Here is a 16,357-nt window from a genome sequence, read left to right on the forward strand (position 1 = left end):
CGTTATCCCAGATTTCTAAAAGGGACCAAGTGGCCTCTGCATTCTTACCACATTGGCTGAAGGCCTCACTACCACTGATAGAATTTTAAAAGAAAAAACAGGCAGAGACAAAATGATGTTTGTTTATAATATAGACCTCCTTGAGATGTTTGCAGCCCCCAGTTTCTTTTCAAGAAGGTATATGTCCCCATATTGATTACTCAAGAGATGGACATTTTTCTCTGCCATGAATCGTCTCCTGTTTTATATTTGGAAACAATGCATTCAGCAAGAAATGAGATTCCTTTGACTCCCATGTCCATCAGGAGGGCGCAAATGTCCAGACAACCCTAAGGGCCTTTTTGTTTACTCACACCTTCCAATTTTTTAGTTATTATTTGCCTTTAGTTTGCCTTTAAGTTTTGTAGACACACACATACTAATAGTGACTGTCATCAAACACACCACACACACACACACGCACGCACACAAACACACTTTAAAGCAGGCAATTCATCATTTCCTCCCCCAAGACCCTATTTTACAGTCAGAAGCCAATTGTCAGCACACATGCTCCTAAATAAACTGACACGCATGCCAGCTAATAGATCAATTTGCATGGAGAAGGCATCGTAGGAAGGAAACCTGTGTTCCCAGATTTCCCAGGCAGGTGCTCAGCCTGTTAACATAAAGATCAGTCCTTCCGTCCAACCCCTTGGGAACACTGCCCAAAATTACTTACAGTTACAAACATGGTTGATGCTAAGATAGTTCTGCAAAATGAGACCCTGGTTTCCGCAAGGTAACATAAGAAGAGCTCAGCTCAGGAGGGGCCAGTATGAGCTTTTCGAAGGGGGCGGCGGGGGGTTGTGTTCTTGCATCTGACTTTTCTAATAGAAGACAATCGTGCACCAGTGCTTCATGCTTTCAAGTTCCCTTGCTGGTGTCATCCATTGTTCTTCCTATACCCCCTGTAAGTGGGAAAGGTTATGAGTCCCAGGGAAACTGAGACCTGGTAGAACTAATGTGTTCAGAGGAGTGAAGGCTTCCCACGTGCACACGCGCTCATTCGTGGGCCCCTCCCTTGGCATTTAGAGCTCCTGTGACCCCTTCCTTCCCTGGTATCGCCTAAGCTAGTCTCTGAGCCCAAGCAGCCAGCCCTTCTGAATGGCACGTTCAGCTCCCCTATAAATCACTTCATTGAGGGAAGGGATCATGGTAGTATGCTCAGAGCTCCAGAAAAGGGCAACTTATGGTCTGTTTTTTTACTCCACTCCACAAATTCCTCGTCCTTAGAGCAATAATATAAAGGCTTAGCATGAGGGGAGGGGAGAGATTTACATGACAAAATATTAGACTTCCAAAATTCAGAAAAAGAATCTGCCAACACTGTTCTATGTTTAGTTTTAGTTTCCCTAAACAGGGATCATCCACACTGTTTTCCAAATAGGATTTACAAAAATTATCAAAGGCAGTGGCTGCAAACCAGCCCTGTTGCTCGCCTGCTGGGTCCTCAGTGAAGAGAGGATGTGAATCGGTGAAGTCTGCTCCTGGGAAATGGGCTGGAGGAGGCGGGTGCTTCCCTGGGAATTAGTCCCCCCAGCTCAGCCTAAAGGCCCAACAGAATGTCCAAATCCCAGCAGGGCAGTGACCCTTTGTTTTTACCTATCCGTCTACTGTAATCCTTCAGTAATCCCACCTGTTTTCAAAGACACCATCTTCATTGTTCTTAACTCCCACCCACCCCCCCCAAAAAAAAAAAGGATTAGACTCCCGCTAACCCAGCAATTCTCTTGTTCCGGCACCTTAAGAAGTAAAGGATTTCCCTTCCCTTCCGTAACAGGAGCAAGGCCTTCCCTCCCTGCAGGGGACATGGTCCCATTCTGCAGCTTTTCTGAACAAAGACCCAACTGTCTGCACAGTACGGGAGACTCTCTCTCCCTGGAGTTCAGAGCACACCCTCCTACAAACCCAGACACGCACAAAAGTTCCACATTTCACCGCAGGAAGCAAGGCCGGTGGCTTCAGGCATCGTTCAGCATTTTGAAGTAATTATTCTTAAAAAGCAAAAACAAAACAGGGATGCAGTTTAAGTCATGCCCAATAAAAATGAGCACTTCTCCTCAAAATCGCATTTCCCTGATTCCACGTGGGACGGTAAAAGCTCACTGTACTGACAGAAGCTGGGGAAAAAAGAATGTTTCCTCCTCAATTAGAACTCCGACAGATATTTGGGACGTGGCTTGGTCAAAGGAAACACCTTAGAGGGAGGTTCAGATTGAGGAGGGTGGGTCTCTACTTCCTTGGCCGTTCCACCCAGAAAGACACACACTTAGGAAGAGGATAAAACAAGAACCACTGGGGGGTTTTCTTCCTCCGGGAATCTTCATTTTCCATTGGAATGCCATTAAACATAGCTTGGGACAATCCTGTTTTGTGCTCTAATTCAGCTCGGGGGACGGTGGAGGCCCCATCACCAGGCCTTCCCCTTCCCTGGAAGGGCTGCCCCCTGCGGGTGTTCCGCAGAAAGGGAGCAGAAAGGGAGCAGAGCACCGGCCAATCTAATCCACTCACCCCTCCCCAGTCCACGCCTTTGAAGTAAAATTGTGTCTCTAGCACAGAAAAACCGATAACTAGAAAATGAAATCTCCAACTCTGTCTTTCCTGGGAGATGACATTTCCTGCCTACCGGGTTGAGAGGAAATTCACTTACATAAAATTGGATTAATTTCTTTTTTTTTTTCCCTGAAATCTCCTGGTCTACCAGAAGCATCTTCTGTCAGTTGCCTCTTTCTGAACCTTTGGCTATTTCCCAACCTTTATTTATTCCTTAATCAGGATATCTGGCTCTGGAGTCAAGATCAGAAGCCGGAATGGAGGCAGGAAAGGGTCTGCGGCTTTCATCCTTGTTCCCTGTTGCCTCCTTACCCCCTAGGCTGGCATGTGCTTTGCCCGGGTGAGAACCTAGACACACCTTCATCTCCTCCCCCATCAGTCAACTGCTTAAGTCTCACAGCCAAGTCCTATCATTTGTTTTAATTTAAAGTCTAAAAACAGAAGAGAGGAGAATTGACAAATGTCATCTTAGCAGTCTAAGCTACAGACTTGAAATGTAATAATGTTATTAAATCAGGTGGTCTTTGTTTTTCAGAGCTTGGTTTCTGAAACTAGTTTTGTATCTATCCAAGAGGAGCCTTTTAAAACCTGAGTCACACTGTAAATGACCAGCAGAAAGCCTGAGTGGGGTAAGGACGGTGGCCTGACACAAGTGGGGGGAGCTCGGGCCAGTTAAAGATGGTGTCCCCATGGAGACCTAGAGGAACAGCCTGGTGTGGGAAGGAGGGTATCCCCGTCTGGGAGCTGGCAGGATGGGTGTCAGAGGAGGGGTTTCATGTGGCAGGCGGTAATCATGACCCAGAATGCGGATCAGAGCCAGGGCATCTAGAGGAGGGAGTCTGACAAAGGGAGATGGGAGATTGGTTATGTACAGGAGGACTAACCAGATAAAGAAACATTTTAAGGGTAACAGGGAGAAAACTAGAAGGAAGCCTATGCATTGTTGGATTGGAATTGGATATATTAATGTGAATAAATCGTTTTCAATACACATGGGTAAATATAGGAATAAATATAGCTCAGTCCACTGCTAGGGCCTGGGAGTAATGACACCACGATGTCAATGAGCACACCGAGTGTGCCTAGAGGGTCACTTCTGAATATCCTCCCCTCCTCTCCTAGAAGAAATCAGGGCTCCTTGGAGAAGCAGCTGATGCTAAAGCTGGAACCAGGGAAGTCCAAGATAAGTGGAATATCTTGCCGTGGCAGAAAGCAAGGAAAAGCTCAAAGAGTGAGGTAGAAATGTCAAAGGGACACAGGGACAGCTTCAATGGACTGCCACTAGGCAAACCAGGGACAATTTGAGCATCAAAAAATTATAGCAGCAGCAGCTTATAACCCGTCCAATAAAATAGGAAACTATGAGTCATTCTGAAATAAACAAATTGAAAGCTTGATGAGGAACAGAATATTTACATAGTTTCAAAGTACCTCCCCACAAAATGCTCATGAATTACAAAGGAACAAAGGATCGCTTTGTGGAGAAGCCTGTCAAAGGCCACCTTGATCAAGTGCTCACAATGGACCTCATCAGTATGGAACAATTTGAAACCGTGCCACCCAATAAGGTGCAATGAAAAGAACACAGAATCATTTCTATGTGATCGCTCCCCAAAAGGCACAGCCTGAATCTAATCACGAATGATCATCAGTCAAATCCAAATGGAAGGCCATTCTACAAAATAACCGGCCAGTAGTCTTCAAACGTGTCGAGGTCCTGAAAGACAAGGGAAGACTGGGGCCATGTTCTAGACTGAAGGAGACGAAGAGATGTGACCAAATTCAACATGTGATATCAACCTGGAACCTCTTGCTATAGAAAATATTACTAGGACAAGCGCCGAAACTTGAATGAGGTCTGAGGATCAGATGACAGTAATAGCGATAGTGTCCGTGTTATTTTCCTGATTTGGGTGGCTGTGTCGTGGTTATGGAGGAGAATGTGTTTATTTGTAGGAAAGACTCCCTAAAGTCATCAGGGGTGATGGCATTACGTGACAGCTGACTCCAACACAGGTCAGTGGAAAAATTATTTTGCGCTCACAACTTTTTCGCAAGTTTATCATTGTTTCAAAGTATTTTTTCAATTTAAATTTTTGTTTTAAAAGACTGTTTGCTCATGAGCACCTGGAAGGGCAGAGACCACGGAAATTCATTCTTACCCAGCACCTGGCACATGTCCAGCCCAGATGAGTGCTCAATAAATGTTTGCTGACTTTAAATGTTTGGAAAACTCTCTGAGATACAGAAGGAATGCAATGAAAGGGCTTCCACTAAGGTTTATGTATTTATTTTTAAAACATCTACGGGGTTTATCATGTGCCAGACATCATCATAAATATTTGACAAATAGCTCTATGAGATAGGTGCTATGAATATCCCCATTTTACAGAGACGGGAGCTGAAGGACAGAGAGGTCGTGTGGGCTGCCCAAAGTCACGCAGCTGATGAGTAGTAAAACAAAGGGTCGAGCCCAAGCAGTGGGGCTGCAGGGTCCACGCTCTTAGTCACATTGCTGTGAGGTCTCTTCAAGATCCCACCTGCAGGAAATGTAAGATCTTCCCCATTCAAAACATTCAGTTCTCAACTATTCAGCTGTATTTTTTGTACATTCTAAGTTTACAAAATAATTTCGTTTTCTTTATTACCTAATGCCCAGAATCAGCCCAAGAGAAGCCCATTCCAGAGCTGGGTGCTCACCTTTGCAGGCAGTGCTTGTACACCAGCTTTGGTCTTCACATAAGCTGTGATCACCCAAAGAGACCTTGGGGTCTTAATTCTACCAGCAACAGTGTATGTGGCTCCAACTTTTTAGATTTCTTTCTGCTGTGCATGCCACTTTCTCCTACTTGTATCCAGATTTTAACATGGAGTAGATAGATATATCCTGGGCATATCATGGTACAGCTAATCTTCCATACGGCAAGGGAAGTCCCATTAGCCACTGGCCAAGGTCCCACATTATGACACCTCGCTGTCAGGTTTCCCTCTCACAAGCATCTGAATTTCCTGAGGCATTGACTCAAACGTGCCTCCTAATGGAATGGTTATTTCTATAGCCCCTGTGAAAAAAGCTGAAGATATTCTTCCCCATAGCCTTCTCTGCCTCACTTCCTCCCTCATGTGAAATGTGAAAATAGATTGTTTCACATTCATTTATATTCTTCTAGGCAAAGGAGCTCTGTCAACACCAAGGTGCAACATCCATTAGGCTCCCCTTTAGAGCAAATGGCTCATAAAGGAAATCCAATAAACAAATACTTTTCTTTATAATTCAGTGTAGCAAGTTACCTAATAAAACTGTAATAGGCATGACACAATGAGTTCTATTTCACAAGGGTGGTTTGACTATCTTTGTAGCCTATGATGTTACAGTAAAAATGTATCGCAAGTTTCAAGTAGGCTTCAAGCAGAGCAAGTTCCACGTTGCCAAATAATAGCTCTTAGTATTTTTACCTTCAAAAAATATTTAGTCATAGGAACAAGATCGTCCATTTGCTATGCCCCATTTCCAGAGGGGTGAAAGCACCAGGGATAAAACAGGAAGAAGGAAAGCTTTTATTCAATCTTAGGTGCGATTTCTCTGTCTAAAACAGAACTATAACCTTTTCCTGCACTTCTTCTCTGTGCCAATTTCCAACCATCAACAGGCATTATTTCCTAAAGTTTATATTTATATATTTCCATATGTGTAAATATGTGAGTCTGTGTGTATGTCCTCTGCTCTCCTATTTCCACTGTAAATTTCCTTCTGTTTCAAAAGCATAGATGCAATGCTCACAGTACACTGGCTACACCTCCTCACCCTTATCCCTGCAGTACACACCTGCCCAGCTTCTAGCTGCAGCATCAGCCTTTCTTTGTCTAAGAGTCCTTCCTCATTTCTGGAGTCCACTTTGCTGCTTTGGAGACAGGCAAAGTATTGTGGAACGAATGTCCCCAGGAGTGGTCCGCAACCCACGACTCGAAAAAGTTGGTGCCTATATACCCCAGCTCCCTTGCCCCTTGGGTGGGATGAGTCTGAGGGAGTGCTTTCGACCCTGGCTGCCAGAGCTTCCCCAGAGGGGCTGAGTTCCAGTCATCCACAGTGGCAGCTGGCTTGATAATACACTCTTTATGGATTGCCTTCTCGAATTCCTGTCTCACTTCCCCAAACCGCTACTGGCGTTCCCTAAGTTAACTACTTGCACTTTAATCCTTGCCTTGGCATCTTCTGGGGAAACCCAAACTAAGGCACTCACTCTTCAAAGAACATGGAAGTTGACCAAAAGCCACCGGATAAACAGCTACCCTGCTGTTCCAGCTGTTGACAATTCCCCCATAGAAGAACCTCAAAGCACAATTTGTATCCAGACCTTAATTTTTCCCTATCTCCTCTTTTCCCCACCTTCTACAATGTTCAGCATGCCAATGACAGGTTTCTTCTTCCCTAGTTCTCAATAGCCCTTACCCCAAAGTTTTCCTTCCCTAGCAATCTGTTGTCAGAGATGTCCACTGATTGTGGCACCAACCCTTTTGTTGAATTGGCTCTTAGAACAGTGTATTTATTCTTCTTCTGTGCACGACAGATATAACCTACCATATGTTTATTTCCACCAGGGTCACCCTGCCATCTGGACGATGGAAGCTAATGCCCCAGGGAAGACATAGCCATAAGGCAATTTACATTAAGACACAGATTCTAGACATACAGTCCAAATTTGGACACAGAGCTGACTCCAGCTGACAATGCCACAGACTCTGATTGATTTCACCCACAACACGTGGAGGTTCCCGTGTCTCACAGACAGAGGCAAAGACATTATTTAGGCTGCATGACTAATCCGATTGTCTATTCCCTTGCCGTACTCATCTTTATTTGATCTGAGGGTACCAAGTCCAAGATAATAGTTTCAGGTGCCTCCCCAACCCCTATCCAATTCCCTCAGGCTTGCTTTGAAAGGGACCCAAAGACACTCTGCCTATTGGTCAGCATTTTCTTCATGGTTATTCTTGGCCTTTCTGCGACCATTAAAATTTTTTTAAAGATTATACGGCTGGTTACCATCATTAAAATTAAAATTATTTAGCACCAGTTTTTCACAGTCTCTCTTGCCCCCCGCCCAAAACACAATGGGGGAGGGAGAGTGTAGACTACCTTTTAGTGACCTACTTTCTGTCTCTTGTCCAAAGCAAGGTTTCTGCTTTCTCCATTTTTTTTTTTTTAAATGGCATCAGGTATGGAACGAATCTGTCAGTATTTTCAGCAATCATCTCCCTTCACCATCCTAGTGCTTCATACAATACTAGCCAAAATATTCCTTTGGAGCCCGGAAGCAGGGAGGAGTAAACAGCCCTATCAGCAGTCACTGTTTGCTAGCTGCTCTCGAAGGATCCTCTCTCCTTACTGAAGATCTGGAGTCCTGTTGGTTGGAATGCTGGTATTCCCTGGGCCTTGCTGCTGATAAGGTAGAGGCCCTTGGTAGCACAGTTTTCTCACGGTCCCACAGCCCTCTGCAGGAGACGCACTCCCCATGCATCAAAAGCAGCTTTGTTGGGGCTTCCCTGGTGGCGCAGTGGTTGAGAGTCTGCCTGCCAATGCAGGGGACACGGGTTCGAGCCCTGGTCTGGGAAGATCCCACATGCCGCGGAGCAACTAGGCCCGTGAGCCACAACTACTGAGCCTGCGCGTCTGGAGCCTGTGCTCCGCAACGAGAGAGGCCGCGATAGTGAGAGGCCCGCGCACCGCGATGAAGAGTGGCCCCCGCTTGCAGCAACTGGAGAAAGCCCTCGCACAGAAACAAACACCCAACACAGCCAAAAATAAATAAAAATAAAGAATTATTAAAAAAAAAAAAAAAGCAGCTTTGTTGATAGGTTACACACACACACACACACACACACACACACACACACACGCATTTCATTCTTTTAATCAGCCTGGAAATTTCTCACAAGCTTTTTCCAAATCTAATCTTAATAAGAACCCTCAAAGGAGGGTCTTCTGCAAGGTTAAATACATTCCTAGTATCTAGCATAATAACTGACACACAGTAAGTTCTCAATAAATATCTGTCTTTATCTATTTGTCTATCTAAACAAAACACCAGGCCAATTAAGAAGTGTCCAGCAGAAAAATACCTCTTAAAAAAATGAAAAGAGAATATGACTTTATGAAAATTGGTACATTGAATAAATACAGAACTAGCGTCTTCTCTTTTCCCCAAAGCTTGATTTCCTAGAGAACTTGTTCAAGTCTGTGGTTAACATGAGTGTATTACAATAGCTAAGAAGATGCGCCAATAGATTATGAAAAAAATCTAGAGAAGAGCCAATTCAGTTCTCTGATTTTGTGTGGAAATTGGATCAAGGGCACCAAAACTGTCCATCCATTATAAAACAGGCATCCTCCTCTTACGGCCCTATTATTACAAGAATTGATGATTTCTTTGTCTCCTCAACTACTTGGAAAATAGGACTACCGTTGGGTTGTTTTTCCATCCGAGTGCCTGGCACACTTCTCATGCGCAGTAGGCATTCGAGGAAAGTTTGGTGAATGAATGAATGAGTATATCGTAGGAAACAACCATGTTATGTACGTGAACACTTTTTAAAGGCCTTACTTATACAAGGTGATCTTTCCATAGACAGGCTGAAAGGTTTCTCAGATTCTAGAAACCAGTTAGAACCCCGTGGGGCCGGGTGGGAGGAGGGAAGGGGGGGAGGGCTTAGCCAATGACTGAAGGGCTTAAGAGTGTGGAAGCCAAATTCCTTGCCTTGAGTCAGACACACCCTGACTCCAGGGCTTCTTACAGGATCAAGCTAAAGCTGCCATCTGAGGGACTTGTCCAGAAATCACACCCTTCCTGTCTGCCCCTTCCCTGCCCTGCTGTTGCCACTCCCATACCAGTTCATTAATAAGTTAGCAACACATGGGGGGCGGGAAGCAGGTTAGGATCAAAGGACGGATTCCGTGTCAGGAGATCCGTGCACAGACTGACCCATCCCCTAGAAGCGTCCCCTCACCTCTTCCCCTTCCCTCCTCAGTGGACACCAGTCCTGCCCAGTCGCTCTCTTCCAAATCTCCTCTCTGATTTCCACCCACTCTCCATTGCTACTTGTTCTCCCCCCCACCCAGTCCCCACCACTTGCTGCTTCCTACACACATGTTGCCACCCTTGAACTCTGACTCTTCCTCCTGCCCATAACATTCTTTCCTACCACCATCAAACCTCTGTGACTCACTTAATGGACCCAGCCTCCCAGGATGGGATGAGTCTTTATCCCATTCTGTTTCTAGAGAAAGTTGGGAGAATAAACGTACCTCTTGGGTGGCACACCTGCCCACAAGAGCAGCCATCAGACAAGTAGGGCACCTGTTAAGGAAAGGCAGAGGAGCCCCTGTCCTGTCAAATACATGATAAGGATTCCAAACGGGGAAAAGGTACAAATGGAAAAGAAAAGGTACAAAAGGTACATCCTCTTTCTCTTCAAGGAATCTCTCCTGGCTACTTTGCAGAAAGTCCACGCTATGTTGAAGGCACCACCAGCGCTGCCATTTAGTTACCTGAACTTAGAGAATAATAATTTCCTGTGAGCAGTCTGGGCCCTGATCTCCAGGACGAAGGTGGCCGCACTAAACTGGTTTAGGAGGTTATTTGATGAATTCCACTTTGTAAGCCACTGCAAAGTCAACATGGCTAGAGACAGACGATGGGAATCATTCTTTCTAGGGTCACCTGATGCAGTCATGCAGATTCTCCCTGATCCTCTCAGTCTGTTTTGACTCCAAGAGTTGAGAGCAATGCTATATTGGAATCTGTTTCTTTCTGAACAGTGTTCAATATTCATATCATGTGGCACTTCCTCCATTTTATATTTATAACAGTAACACAAGGAAGTAGAACCAGTTGGCCTGTTGGGCAGTTTGCCTGTCGTGCCATGTGTCTTTTTAGGGAGTACGATCCCCTTCTAATGAGGACTCTGGACCCAGGCCATGTCAATTAAATCAGAAATGAGCACTCAAGTCAAGACAGGCCTAAGCCAGGAAAAAGGACTTGGAAATACAGGGCCTCGTGGGGTCTTGGGCCTCCTTAGGGGTCTAATCAGTCACTGTCGGGTAACTGAACTGAGAAGTGGTGTAAAGCTGAGGCTGGGGTAACCACATTAGTTCAAAAGAAAATGAAGGGGAGTGTGCTGGTGAGAGAGAGGGGAGACGAGAACACAGAGAGAGGCAGAGATGCAAGAATATGGCCCCAGTATGACTGAGAAATTATCCAGCTGTCCTGGTCCCTCCAGGTTCCTGGCGAAAATTCCTATCCTCAGGTTCCATGACACACTCCATGTACTTCTAAAAAATTCCCCTCTTTGTTTAAGTGAGTTTGAGTAGGTTTAATTCCAGAAAAGAAAAAAGAAAAGAATTCCTAAGACAGGAACAGGAAGGTATTGGGCCTTGGTTTTAGTCTGTTTGAACACCACCTCAAAGACAGGGGAACATTCAATTAACCAGTGATTTCTGACTTCTCAGCGTTACACAATTATCCTTTCTTTGTAGGTAAGGAAAAAAGTCACCAACCTTTAAAATAGATGATGTAGTCTTTTGTCGTTTTAGGAAATATTCTCAGATTAGATAACAGAATTCCTGATTTTCCAGACAACTCAACAGGGTCCCATAGACTCTCAAATCAACATATCTAGTAATCATTACTGTACCATGTCATGAGCTGATAAATTCATAGAGCCTAAAACCTTGCAGATGAGAGAGGTAGTGGAGAAATACGCTTATCTCCCTTTTGAGTTAGCCTCAATTTAAGAACAAACTTAGGAGTGCCAAGAATAACTGATTATTCTCCCGGTGATGAAATGTACTTTCCAGCAATCTTGAGCCCTTCCCACCAGTACTGGGTTACGAAGTCAACATGGCTTAGCTATTCTCACGCCAACTTGAGGGTTGGCCTAATTATTTAAGTGCCAACATGAGAGCTCAGTCCTCAGTTTCTCTTCCAGAAGTGAGAGTATGACCACCTGACAAACAAAATACTTCCTACTGCCAAACATTCCTCTGCAGCCAATGCCATCTGAGCTGTAATGCTTTCTCTTCCTGAATTTGTTGTAGCATTTCACACATACATTTGAGTTGTTTGCCAGCCTCTGGCAATTTCCAAGTTTCCCACAGATTAATGAAAAATCCAGCTGTTTCCAACTCTTTGGAACAGAGCACTGTGTGATAAAATGAGGATAGAAGGGAATCTTTATCCAATTTCTCCAGCAGTCAGAGAGATGTGGAACATACTGGGAAGAAAAATTGCAAGCTCAATTGTCCAAAGATTTTTTAAAAAGAAGAAAGAAAGCTTTGTATTAAATTTCTGAGAATGCCTTTTCTTTACCAAACAGAGAGAGCTAAAAAGCTATTCTTTGATTAATCAGGTATGAGCTCATTCTGCCTTCCTAATCCAGCCTGGGAGTACTTTCAGTGAAAGGTGAGCACTAAGGTTCACATGAAGGACATTTGGACATCTTGATGATCTCAGAGCTGCAGCTAAATGAAATTGTTGTGAATGTCAGCGTCCCTCAAACTATCCTTGCTAAAGGACCACTGTTTGTTTGTTGGCTTATTTAAAATCTTTCACAGCATCTTTTCAACAGTCCTCAAACAACTGGATAGCCATATATAAAGAGAGGAAGGGAGGAAGGAAGGGAGGGAGGAAGGAGGGAAAGAAGGGAAACATCCACACTTCCCACCCTTTACAAAAATTAACTCAAAATAATGTCAGACAGAGAAAGACAAATATCATATGATATTGCCTATATGTGGAATCTAAAAAAATAGTACAAATGAACTTATTTACAAAAAAGAAGTAGAGTCACAGATGTAGAAAGCAAACTTATGGTTACAAACTTAGGGGGGAAAGCAGAGCTGGGGGGAGGGATAAGTTGGGAGGTTGGCATTGACATATACACACTACTATATATAAAATAGATAACTAATAAGGACCCACTGTAGAGCACAGGGAACTCTTCTCAATACTCTGTAATGACCTATATGGGAAAAGAATCTAAAAAGGAGTGGGTACGTGTATACGTATAACTGATTCACTTTGCTGCACAGCAGAAACTAACACAACATTGTAAATCAATTATACTCCAATAAAATTGTTTTAACAAAATAAATCATAGACTAAATGCAAAATCTAGAACTAAAAAACTTCTAGAAAATGGAAGATGACACCAAAATCATGATGCATGAAGAGAAAAATTGATAAATTAGAGTTCATCAAAATTAAGAACTCCTGCTCGGCAAAAGGCACTGTTAAGAGAATGAAAAGATGAGACAGTCTGGGAGAAAATGTTTGTAAAGCATAGCACATAAAGTACTTGCATCCAGACTACATAAAGAAGTCTCACAACTCAATAATAGGAAAACAACGTAATTTTTTCTAGTCGGCAAAAGATTCGAACAGACACTTCACCAAAGATATACAGATGCCAAATAATCACATAAAAAGATGTTCAACATCATTAGTAAAATATGAATCAAAAACATAATGAGAGCCTATTACAAAGGCCAAAATTTTAAAAACCAACAGTAACCAGCGTTCGCAAGGATATGGAACCCTGGAACTCCAATACACTGCCGGCTGGGATGTAATATGGTACAGCCAATTTGGAAAATCTTTTTGCAGTTTCTTATAAATTTAAACATAGACTGTCATATGACCCAGCAATCCCCTCCTAGGTATTTACTCAAGTGGAATGTTCACATATGTTCACACAAAAACCTAGACACAGATGTTTTATACTGGCTTTATTCAAAATTACCAAAAACTAGAAACAACTCGAAAGTATCTCAACTGGGGAATTGACAAACAAATGCCAGAATGTCCATAGGATACTACTCTGCAGTCAAAAGAAACAAAGTAATTACAGGAACAACAACATGGAGGGATCTCAAATGTATCATGCTAAGAGAAGCCAGATTCAAAAGGCTACATACAAATGTCAAATCAAATATCAAATTGTTATGTTGTATACCTGAAATCAATATAATGTTATATGTCAATTATGTCTCAATTAAAAAATAGATAACTAATAAAGACATACTGTATAGCACAGGGAACTCTACTCAATACTTTGTAATGACCTAAAAGAATCTAAAAAAGAGTGGATATATGTATAAGTATAACTGATTCATTTTGCTGTACACCTGAAACTAACACAACATTGTAAATCAACTATACTCCAATAAAAATTTTTAAATAAAATAAAATAAATGGCAATATTGAACAAAAATAAAATAAAATATAAAATTTTTTAAATAATTTATTTAAAGGCTACAAAATGAATGACTCCCTTTATATGGTATTTTTGCAAAAGCAAACTATAGGAACAGAAAAGAGATCAACGGTTGTCAGAGGCTGGAGATGGTAGAAGGGGTTGATTACAAAGGGGCAGAAAGATATTTTAGGGGCTGATGGAACCCTTCTATATCTTCACTGTGGCCACAAAACTGTATACATTTGCCAAAACTCACACTACAAAGGGTGACTTTTGCTGTAAGTAGGTTATACCTTAATTCTTTTTTTTTTTCTAATATCTTTATTGGAGTATAATTGCTTTACAATGTTGTGTTAGTTTCTGCTGTATAATAAAGTGAATCAGCTATATGCATAAGTATATCCCCGTATCCCCTCCCTCTTGCATCTCCCTCCCACCCTCCTTATCCCACCCTTCTAGGTGGTTGCAAAGCACCGAGCTGATCTCCCTGTGCTATGCAGCTGCTTCCCACCAGCTATTTTACATTTGGTAGTGTGTATATGTCAATGCCACTCTCTCACTTTGTCCCAGCTTACCCTTCCTCCTCCCCACGTCCTCAAGTCCATTCTCTACATCTGCATCTTTATTCCTGTCCTGCCCCTAGGTTCATCAGAACCATTTTTTTTTAGATTCCATATATATGTGTTAGCATACGTTATTTGTTTTTCTCTTTCTGACTTACTTCACTCTGTATGACGGACGCTAGGTCCATCCACCTCACTACAAATAACTCAATTTCATTTCTTTTTATGGCTAAGTAATATTCCATTGTATATATGTGCCACATCTTCTTTATCCATTCATTTGTCGATGGAAACTTAGGTTGCTTCCATGTCCTGGCTATTGTAAATAGTGCTGCAATGAACATTGTGGTACATGACTCTTTTTGAATTATGGTTTTCTCAGGGTATATACCCAGTAGTGGGATTGCTGGGTGATATGGTAGTTCTATTTTTAGTTTCTTGGGAAACCTCCATAGTGTTCTCCATAGTGGCTGTATCAATTTACATTCCTACCAACAGTGCAAGAGGGTTCCCTTTTCTCCACACCCTCTCCAGCATTGATTGTTTGTAGATGTTTTGATGATGGTCATTCTGACCGGTGTGAGGTATACCTCATTGTAGTTTTGATTTGCATTTCTCTAATGGTTAGCGATGCTGAGCATCTTTTCGTGTGTTTGTTGGCAATCTGTATACCTTCTTTGGAGAAATGTCTATTTAGGTCTTCTGCCCATTTTTGGATTGGGTTGTTTGTTTTTTTAATATTGAGCTGCATGGGCTGCTTGTATATTTTGGAGATCAATCCTTTGTCAGTTGCTTTGTTTGCAAATATTTTCTCCCATTCTGAGGGTTGTCTTTTCATCTTTCTTATGGTTTCCTTTGCTGTGCAAAAACTTTTAAGTTTCATTAGGTCCCATTTGTTTATTTTTGTTTTTATTTCCATTTCTCTAGGAGGTAGGTCAAAAAGGATCTTGCTGTGATTTATGTCATAGAGTGTTCTGCCTATGTTTTCCACTAAGAGTTTTATAGTGTCTGGCCTTACATTTAGGTCTTTAATCCATTTTGAGTTTATTTATGTGTATGGTATTAGGAAGTGTTCTAATTTCATTCTTTTATATGTAGCTGTCCAGTTTTCCCAGCACCACTTATTGAAGAGGCTGTCTTTTCTCCATTGTATACTATTGCTTCCTTTATCAAAGATAAGGTGACCATATGTGCATGGGTTTATCTCTGGGCTTTCTATCCTGTTCCATTGCTCTACATTTCTGTTTTTTGTGCCAGTACCATACTGTCTTGATTACTGTAGCTTTGTACTATGGTCTGAAGTCAGGGAGCCTGATTTCTCCAGCTCCATTTTTCTTTCTCAAGATTGCTTTGGCTATTCGGGGTCTTTTTCGTTTCCATACAAATTGTGAAATTTTTTGTTCTGTGAAAAATGCCATTGGTAGTTTGATAGGGATTGCATTGAATCTGTAGATTGCTTTGGGTAATACCGTCATTTTCACAACATTGATTCTTTCAATCCAAGAACATGGTATATCTCTCCATCTGTTTGTATCATCTTTAATTTCTTTCATCAGTGTCTTATAGTTTTCTGCATACAGGTCTTTTGTCTCCTTGGGTAGGTTTATTCCTAGGTATTTTATTCTTTTTGTTGCAATGGTAAATGGGAGTGTTTCCTTAATTTCACTTTCAGATTTTTCATCATTAGTGTATAGGAATGCAAGAGATTTCTGTGCATTAATTTTGTATCCTGCTACTCTACCAGATTCATTGATTAGCTCTAGTAGTTTTCTGGTAGCATCTTTAGGATTTTCTATGTATAATATCATGTCATCTGCAAACAGTGACAGTTTTACTTCTTTTTTTCCGATTTGGATTCCTTTTATTTCTTTTCCTTCTCTGATTGCTGTGGCTAAAACTTCCAAAACTATGTTGAATAATAGTGGTGAGAGTGGGGAACCTTGTCT

This window comes from Balaenoptera ricei, chromosome 3, assembly GCF_028023285.1.
Source record: "Balaenoptera ricei isolate mBalRic1 chromosome 3, mBalRic1.hap2, whole genome shotgun sequence".
NCBI lineage: Eukaryota > Metazoa > Chordata > Mammalia > Artiodactyla > Balaenopteridae > Balaenoptera > Balaenoptera ricei.